The 9,554-nt window shown below is 46.3% G+C and overlaps 1 protein-coding gene across 5 annotated transcripts in view; it reads left to right on the top strand.

Annotated features, from left to right (window-relative positions):
- Positions 1-4,545: 4,545 nt before the first annotated feature.
- The window catches only part of GMEB1 (glucocorticoid modulatory element binding protein 1), a 36,408-nt gene continuing 31,399 nt past the window's right edge, over positions 4,546-9,554 (top strand). For 2 of the 5 annotated variants that reach the window (XM_046015100.1, XM_046015110.1), the window contains exon 1: positions 5,249-5,416. The gene's annotated coding sequence lies outside the window, so the exon portion shown is untranslated. Of the gene's footprint in view, positions 4,654-5,248; positions 5,417-9,554 lie in introns of those variants that run through there. The other 3 variants (XM_046015121.1, XM_046015130.1, XM_046015140.1) reach the window with 3 other exon arrangements.

Here is a 9,554-nt window from a genome sequence, read left to right as displayed (position 1 = left end):
TGATCTCTGTCTGTCAAATAAATAAATAAAATCTTTAAAAAAAAAAAAGATCACAAGGAAATATGCTCTATGTTGAATAAAAGTTTTTTCCTGTTTCTCCATCCTTTTATGCACTTTACAATTTTCTATAGTTAATGTGTAATTAACAAGAAAAATGATTAAGTGAAAAAAGGAAACCCTTCACAAGACTTTCTTTCCTCTTAATCATCTTAGTTTTATGTCTTAGTTCCTCCTTCTATCAAATTTATTTTTTTTATTTTTGCTTGTTTTATTTGAAGATTTTATTATTTTTTAAAGTTTTTTAAAATTTATTTTCATTTTTAAGTAATCTCTACACCCAACATAGGGGGGCAAACTCACAACACTGAGAGTCACACTCTTTTACCAACTGAGCCAGCCAGGCACCCCTCTATAGAAATATTTTATTTTATTATTAACTTATAGATTTGTTTAATTGAGAGAGAGAGAGCAAGGTGCACCAGGAGAGGGAGATAAGAGGTTTTTTTTTTCTTTTTTAAGATTTTATTTATTTATTTGACAGAGAGAGCAAAAGTAGGGGGAACAACAGGCACAAGGAGAGGGAGAAGCGAGCTCCCCACTGAGCAACAAGACCACCGCAGGGTTCCATCCCAGGACCTGGCATCATGACCGGAGCCGAAGGCAGAGGCTTAACCCACTGAGCCACCGAGGCGCCCCAGGAGTCTTAAGCAAACTCCACACTGAGTGTAGAGCCCAGCTCAGGGTTTGATCTCAGCATCTGGAGATCATGACCTGAGCTGAAACCAAGAGTTGTTTGCTTAAATGAGTGCACCACCCAGGCACCCTTATAGAAAATTTTAAAGAATAGTCTCCCCTGGCTGGTTCTGTCACTTCTCCCATTTACTACTTGATCCGCAACAATCTGGCCTCCTCCCTAACCTTGAAGGTGACCCCACCCTGGGAAGGATCAGCAACAAGTCTTAAGTTGCCAAATCCAGTGGCTTCTTTTTCCCTGCCAGAGCTTTCTGTAGTATCGGATATGGTTGGTGCTTTCCCCTTTCTGTAAGGTCCCTGCCTACCCTCTGGACTTCCTTTCTAGGAACCTAAGTTTTTGACCACCTCTGGTTGGTCCTGGCAGGCTCCTCTCAGCTTAATACTCCCTAGGTTTGGGCATCTAGCCTCCTCCCTCTCTGCACACTTTTCTTGGGTGGCCTCATCCATTCTTGGCCTGTATGATCCCTTCCACGTGACGGTTCCTAGATCCCAGGCCTGGCCTCTTGTCTGGACAAGTCAATCCAACTTCCTTCTGAACACCTTCATTTGGATGGCCCTCCAGACACCTTATACTCAAGAAGTCCAAACTGATCTATCATTTCTACTTTCCCTCAACCCCAATGAACTATTCCTGTTTTGTTCCTTCCCTGAGAAGTCATCATTGTCTTATTCTTTCCTTCATCCCCCACATCTACTTGGTCACTAACACCTGTTGGTTCCAATTTGAAACTGTGTGGAGCACACTGGCTTCCGAAGGATGTGTTCTGGCTCTGCCCTGCAGAAGGCCCCCTCTCTTTCTTGCCTGGATGATCATAGCAGTCTCACCAACATAGCCTGCTTTTCCTGGTCTTTCTCCTCCCCAGTCCATACCTTCTGATTTTTGATTATTCATTCCTTTAGTCAATGAACAAACATTTGCCATGTACAAACTCTGCTCCAAATACTATGAGGGGTAAATGATACAGATGGACCCAAAATAGGTAAATAAGAAACCTAGGGCATTTCAAATTGTGGGGGGATTGCTATCAAAGTAAGCAGGGGGATTGAGAGAAAGTAGGGCATGGCAGGGGACTTTTTTCAGAAGTGGTCTTTGTCCCCTAAATGAACATGACAGTTACCCTGATGGAATTGGGGGACAGCAATGAGAAAAAAGAATGAAGCTGGGGACCCCACTTTGGGTTGGGAGCCAGGCAAAGGCCTGTGAGGAACAAAGGATGAGAATGAGCTCTGAAGACTGGAGGGAGGTGCTTTCCAGGTAAAGGAAAGAGCTAGGGACAAGGCCCTAAGGGGGTTCCCAACACACAAAGGAGCTCAGGATATCTGGAGCACGATGTCTGGAGCACACTGAGTGAAGGGCAGAAAGGAAGGCTGGATGATCATGCCTGGTGGGCCTGGTGGTAGTGCTGGGTCGGTAGGTGGGGGGTATTGGGTTTTATTCAAATGCAATGGGAGGGTATTAAGGAGTTTTTCACAGGCAAGTCACATTTGACTTTATGTCTTCAAAAGATTACCACCTCTAGGAGTGTAGGGTGGAGAGCATCTGGGAGTGAGGTGGATAATGTGGCTGAGTGCTAGGAAATCAACTGCAGTGGTCCAGGCAAGTCCTGTGGGCTGGGCTGGGTGTTAGGAGTGCAGATGAAGGGGACTTAAACCTTCCTTGGGTTCCCAACCCTGCAGGTTAGCTCTATACTCCTTAGGACAACCACTTGGTTCTAGCCTCCCTCTTCAGCCCGTTTCCCGCCGTTTCTTCTTTGTCTTTGCACATATACTTTTTGGAATGTTCTTCCCCATCTTCCCTTTGATTTATTTCTGAGACCAGGTTCAAATACCCCCTCCTCTCTCAAGCTTTTCAGGAATTCTCCAGAGAGAGCCCTTTGAACTTTTTCAGTGCTTAGTTTATATCTCTAGGAATCTATCACACTGTACCATTCTGTATGTTTTCAATTCTGTGTCTGAAGAAGGTGGACCAAGAGCTTCTGGAAGGGAAGGACAGGGTTTTAGTAAATGTACAATGAGTGTTCAATGCATGATCAAAAAATATAGATGGTCCCACTATGGAACAGTTCACATAGGTCACAACTCCAGGTTGCCCTGTTATATTCAAAACCACCTGATAACCTGTAAGTTATCATCTTATCTTGAAGATAAGAACAGATATTAATGTGGGTCTACATCTCCTCATTTGATCCAGGAAACAGCCCTGAGAGGCGGGCACAGTAGGAAAATCATCTCTATTTTACAGATGAGTAAATCGAGGCTTAAGTAAGATGAGAGTTGGCCAATGTCCCTAAGCCAAATTCGGTTCTATTGTTGACTCATGGGTCTCCTTGCCTCTCCTTGAATCAAGAACTTGTAAGACTAGGGGCGCCTGGGTGGCTCAGTGGGTTAAGCCGCTGCCTTCGGCTCAGGTCATGATCTCAGGGTCCTGGGATCGAGTCCCGCATCGGGCTCTCTGCTCAGCGGAGAGCCTGCTTCCCTTCCTCTCTCTCTGCCTGCCTCTCTTGTGATTTCTCTCTGTCAAATAAATAAAATCTTTAAAAAAAAAAAAAAAAAAGAACTTGTAAGACTTCCTGTACACCTCTTCATGGTGGTGGGGACATCCAGCAGAGATGACTCATAGGAGGCAAGATGGGGAAGCAATTCTCCTTTCCTGTTAAAAAACTGCTCCAGATCACCACCATTTGTTCCTAATAAGGAGAGCAACCATCTCAGCGATTACAGTCTTGGACTCAGCAGAAAGAGGGCCTGAGTTGAAATCCTGCCCATCTATACCATTTACAGGTTACTTTGACTTTGAGGAATTAGTTAACTTCTCTTGCCCCTCTCCTGGGTTTTTTTGTTTGTTTTGCTTTTGCTTTGTTTTTATTTTATTTTTAAAGATTTTATTTATTTGACAGAGATATCACAAGTAGGCATAGAGGCAGGCAGAGAGAGGGGGGAAGCAGGCTCCTGCTGAGCAGAGACCCCCAAGGGGCTAGATCCCACTATCCTGAGATCATGACCTGACCCAAAGGCAGAGGCTTAACCTACTGAGTCACCCAGGCGCTCGTTTTTGTTTTTAAGTCTGTAAATGGGGAGTGAGAAAAAGTTGCTTAGTAGGGTTGCTGGGAATATTATAGAAGACCAAGCATCCTCCCAAACGCTTAGCCATATAGAAAGGTCTTAATATTTGCTAGTTACTATTACTGGCCCCAGAAATTTTCCTAAACGCTTTTCAAGTATCACCTCTTTTAATACTCACAACAACCTTATGCCTTAGGCGACATATACACTTGGAGCTGTTAATAACGCCCCCAAAGAAGCTAACACTTGAACCCATAACCTCACAACCAGGCAAAGCTTGGCAAACACGTGTGGCTCAGAGAATGCAAGCAGTCTGCTCTTGGACTCGTGACCACTTACTGACCCTATAGTCAAACAGATTTTTGATTCCGAATTGATAGTTGGCCATAACCCTGAAGGTCTGTAACATGTAAACTCCATAAAACTGGATTTGGGGAGGTGAAACGGGCAGTCCTCCAGAGGAGTCGAGAGACCAGCTTCTGCCTCTGAGTGTGGATGAGGCGACTCTTTAATTTAGACCTTTTTTTCCTTACCGTGAAGTGGGGGCAGAAGAGTTATTATGGTCCCCAGAGCCCTTTCCAATACTGACTCTCCAGAGCAGAAGAGTCCTGCTCAGGTAAAAGCTCACTCAAATCCCTCCGGCCGAGGGTTCATCCTCCGCGGGGCCCGCAATAGGGACGCGTCCCCTTTAAGGCGCCAGCTCGCCGACGGCGGCGGCCGGAAGTGTTGAAGCCGGGCCTGGCGGCGGCGGTGGCACTAGCGGCCGTGGCGGCCTCTGCGCATGCTCCGTCGCCCGCCCGCCCTGGCCGCTCGCCGCCCGCCCGCCCGACGGAGACGGTGAGGAGGGGGAGGGGTGGGCGCGCGGGCGCGGGCGCGGGGTGGGGTGGGGGCGGGGGGGCGGGCGCGGGGGCCGCGCGGCGGCCGGCGAGGGCGGGCGGGCGCGCAGGGGGCGGGGGGCTGCTGCCTCCGCGGGCGCCTCCCCACGCCCTGTGCGTGCCGCCGCCGCCGCCGGGGAGCGAGCGGACGTCGCGGCGCCGCGGGGGGGTGGGGGGGACGCTGCCGCTGGGTCCGCCCGAGCAGCCGGGCCGCCCCCAGCGCGGCCGGCCGCGCCGCCCGGGCCCGGCCCCTGGCCGAGGGCGGCGGGCGCCGGCGTGCGGGGCGCCTGGGGGCCCTGCGCCCCCAGACCGAGGGCCCCGGAAGTCCTAGGCTGAGGGGCCCGGAGGGGCCGGAGCGACTCGGGGCTGAGAGGCCCAGACGCCCAGGACCCCGGCGAGGGGTCCGGGGATCCCGGGGTATCCCCAGAGGCGGGGCCCAGGAAGCAGCAGGCCCGTCAACGCGGAGCTGGGGAGGGGCCTCGGTCGCGCTTGACCGGGGCGCGGGGGGAGGGGGGGCGCGGTGAGGGGGTGGGGGTGGGACGAAAGGTGAAGGAAGCCTGGGTCCCCGCCCGGGAGGAGACCCTCGGAAGCTTGGCGGGGGAGCAAGAGAGTGGGTTCTGCTGAGGGAAGGAGGCCCGAGCTTCACCCGAGGGGCGCGTTAGAGGCCTCGGCCATTCAGTCCAGGGGAAAAGAGGCAGGTGCTGCTTCGAAGGCGTGGCGACACGGTGGGTAGTGGGAGCTGGGGACGAGGAAGAACAGCTTCAGGGAAAGTGAGCAGGCCCCTGCTTTCCCTGAGGTGAGGGGGCGGTAGGAAGACGCCTCAGAGCCTCCTCAAGTAGGAATAGGAAGGGTCCAAACCTGTGAGGGTGTGAGATTGAGTACCTTCTGATACATAGGTAGAGAACGGGACGATCTGGTGTGTCAGGGGATGGGAAAACCCATGTTCTTGAGGGCCGAAGAGAAGATAGTTGAGGGGAAGAAGCTTAGGATACCCCTACTTTCAGAAATGACAGGGGAATTGGCCAGGTGTCTCCTGAGGGGCAGAACAATGACAGCAGAATCTTATCTGAGGGTCCTGGAGAGTGATCCACCTGACTTAGGCATGTCAAGCCTTGACCTACAAATCCGGGGAAGTCTTGACCATCCAAGGAAGTGGAGAAGATCTGAATTCTCTTAAGATGAGAGAAATCTCAAAAGTACTTCCTGCCAGACACAGAGGGGCCTTGTTTGGTGTCTCTTTAGGAGAACCAAGAAATGGGATTCCTCCTTAACCTGGAGAATGAGGAAGAGGAAGGATCAGGTCATTCCAAACTCACTGAGAGGGATCCCTTTCTTCTCCCTTGCCTCTGCTAATGGTTACCAAAGTGCTTTTGGAAGACTTTTTCATTAAATGTTTGGACTGTCTTCCCTAATTGATCAGCCTTGTATCAGTTATGGGTATTGACTTGATGACTTTTTCATTAGTCATTAGTCAACCATTTATTCATATTTACTTCAGCAAACATATCAAATAGCTGATTTGTATTCAACTTCATGGGGTTAGCTTGGGCTCTGAATTGGTCTTGTCCTAAGCAGAAGTCTCCTAGACTCTAGTGTGATGATCCTTCAAAGAACACTTTTATCTCATTGCTTCCCCAGACACCTGCATAGTAGTCTCCAGTATGTGACTTATCCCAAACTTCATTTGTTTTGGCTGTGTCCCTCACAGTGGTCCTGTATAGCCTTCTTGTTGGCTTTATTACATTTGATAGTGCCCTGTATCACTTACTGATGATACATGAGAAGGAATGAAGAAGAAAAAAAAATCAAGGAGTTTTGGCCTCAAGTAATAATAAAATTTTAACTTGGAAATTTCTTAAGAATAGACTGCACAGTTGGGGTGCCTGGGTAGCTCAGTCCATTAAGCATCTTTACTTTGTCTGGGATCATGGTCTCAGGGTCTTGGGATTGAGCCCCCACTCCCATCTCACTCCCTCAGGGAGTCTCCTCCTTCTGTCCCTCCCCCCAACTCATGCGTGTGCTCTCTGTCAAATAAATAAGATCTTTAAAAAGTGAAAAAAAAAAATAGGCTATACAGTCTATTAAAATTCCAGTGCAGTATGGAATAAATAAATACATTTTGGGGTTAGGAAATTCCAGGCTATCTGCTATTTCTTTTATTCCTTTTCAGCTACCAACTCTGATGTTCCTGCAGTCATGTGACACTCATAATCCTGCCACATTTTAAACACTAGCTTCCAGGAGTGCCTGGCTGGCTTAGTCAATGGAGCTTGTGACTCTTGATTTTGGAGTTATGAGTTTGAGCACATGTTGAGCACAGAGATTACTCATAAACAACAACAACAAAAACAGTTTTCAGAACACAAAAAATGAATTTAATCTAGTGTAGGTCATATGTCATTAGTTTTTTAGTAGCTTATGTGAGTATTCATGTGCCTACTTTCAAGGTATCTTTTTTATCTTTGAAAATAACTACAAAATAATTCTTTTCACATAAATTTGACATCTTTTCTTTATGTGTGTTCCCCTAGAATTACAGAGTGTTGTATGATTACACAATGAGTACTCTCAGGCTCCTTCTCTGAAATACCCAAAGGAGCAACTCAGTCATCTTGCCTCAGGAGTTTTTGTTGCTATAAACAAGAGCTACTTTTCAGTTTATACTCACCTCAAAGAGATGACCTTGCAGTTAGCCAGTGTAGTCTGTAGAGGTGGTTTCGGGTTACTTGTTAGGAATGTGGTATTTAGGGTAATAAGAGATACTCAACCTAAACTTGCTTCTCTAAAAAGCGTAAGAATTGCCATGTTGGATCAGACCTTGTGTCTCTTACTGACACTGAGAGACATACTGTGGTTGATTATAATTACCTTCTTGGATAAACTCAGAAGGTTAGAGAACATTCCTCTTGAGTTCCAAGGTGTGGGAGGGCTGAGGAGTAAAATATGAGTTCCCATTGAGGAAAGTATTAATCAAGTAGTTAGTCAACCACTTATTCTGAGTGTTGTAGAGAGGACTCAACCTTAGGGTAGAAAGTTAAAACTAGAAGCATCCTTCTAATTCTCCTCTAACCCATTAATTTACTCAAGCTATTTTTTTTTAAGATTTTATTTATTTGACAGAGATTACAAGTAGGCAAGAGAGGCAGGCAGAGAGAGAGGAGGAAGCAGGCTCCCTGCTGAGCAGAGAACCCGATGATGATGCGATGATGCGATGATGATGCAATGATGCGGGGCTCATGACCTGAGCTGAAGGCAGAAGCTTTAACCCACTGAGCCACCCAGGCGCCCCTACTCAAGCTATTTTTAAAATTGTAAACCACTGTTTTAAAATAGTAAATTCTGTAAGTTTGTTATATGATAAAGTTTACATCTTTTAAATTCATTACATATGTAATAGTAATGAATAGTACTTGACAATAAGTGTCCAACAAATGTTAGCTGTGATTCTTTTCATTCAAGCTACATTTTTATGATTCAAGCTTTGAAGATATCTATTGGTTCAGTTATTCTAGGATTTGATAGCATATGTTTGCTTCATCATATCTTTTTGTCTTTTTCTAGACTCCAAGGTCCTAATTGTTTTGGTTCTCTTGTTGGCAGCCAGCTGAACCAGTTCACTGATTCTCTTTTTTAATTTTTTAATTATTTTTTAAGATTTTAAAAATTTATTTGACAGAGAGAGCGCACGCACACAAGTAGGCAGAAGCGGGGGGGGGGGGGATGGGGGGTGGGGGGAGCAGGCCCCTGCTGAGCAGAGAGAGAGCATGACCTGAGCCGAAGGCAGAGGCTTAACCAACTGAGCCACCCAGGTACCCCTGATTCTCTTTTTTTAATCCCTAGTTTTATTTTTTTTTTTTAAGGTTTATTTTTTGGTGGGGGAGGGGCAGAGGGAGAGAGAATTCTGAAGCCATCTTCCCACTGAGTTTGGAGTGTTGCAGGACTCAATCCCTGAGATCATGACTTGAGCTGAGATAAAGAGGGGGCCACTTAACTGACTGAGCCACCCATGTGCCCCTATTCCTAGTTTTAAACCTTTAATTTACGGAAGTTCAGATAGTGTACAGTAATGTTTTGCAATTAATTTTTTTCTCTAATATGTGACAATATCATGCATCTCTTTTTCTTAATTTCTTAAGAGCAGACACTGTCCCTTTTCATCTCCAGTGAGCCTAATTCTGTGCCTGATGTGGAGTAGAGACTCAGTAAATATTTGTTGAACTGGCCAAAATGACAGACATAAACTTAGCCTAGCTACCTAAGAAAATTTATATCCCCTAATTTAGAAAAGTAGAAAATTCTAGAAGTCTTTTAGGGCGAGGCGAGTCATTCACTACACGGAAATTTATTACATACCTGTTACGTGCCAGATTTCCTTAGAAAGTTTTAGGTAAGCAATTTTGTAAATAGTTTGATATTTGAACACTATTTATTTACTCCTGTGTTCTGGTTACTGAACTAGTTTTAGGGGAACTGTTGAAAAAGAAAAGCAATCTTTGCTCTCCCAGGATGTAGTCTGGTGAGGAGAGGCTGACAAAGTTAATGGTTATGACGGGTGCTGCAGCGGGTACTGAGGAGGCAAGAATGCAAGCTTACATCTAGTCAGGGAAGTCATAGGCCTCCCTGTAAATGAATATGTATGTATGTGTGTGTATATATTTTATTTTGTTTTATGTTTGAAGTAAACACTATGCTCAACATGGGGCTTGAACTCATGACTCTGAGATTAAGAGTTGCATGCTGTACTGACTGAGCCAGCTAGGCATCCCAGGATATGACGTTTTAAATAAGTTATAAAAGTTTAGCAGTGACTAGCCAAACAGGAAGGAAGAGAATTCCCGGTAGAGGAAACAAGTGTGAAGACTC

Source organism: Meles meles, chromosome 1 (assembly GCF_922984935.1).
Source record: "Meles meles chromosome 1, mMelMel3.1 paternal haplotype, whole genome shotgun sequence".
In the NCBI taxonomy this organism is placed as follows: Eukaryota; Metazoa; Chordata; class Mammalia; order Carnivora; family Mustelidae; genus Meles; species Meles meles.
The sequence above is the reverse complement of the archived record's forward strand: the minus strand, read 5'-3'. Positions and strand labels throughout refer to the sequence as shown.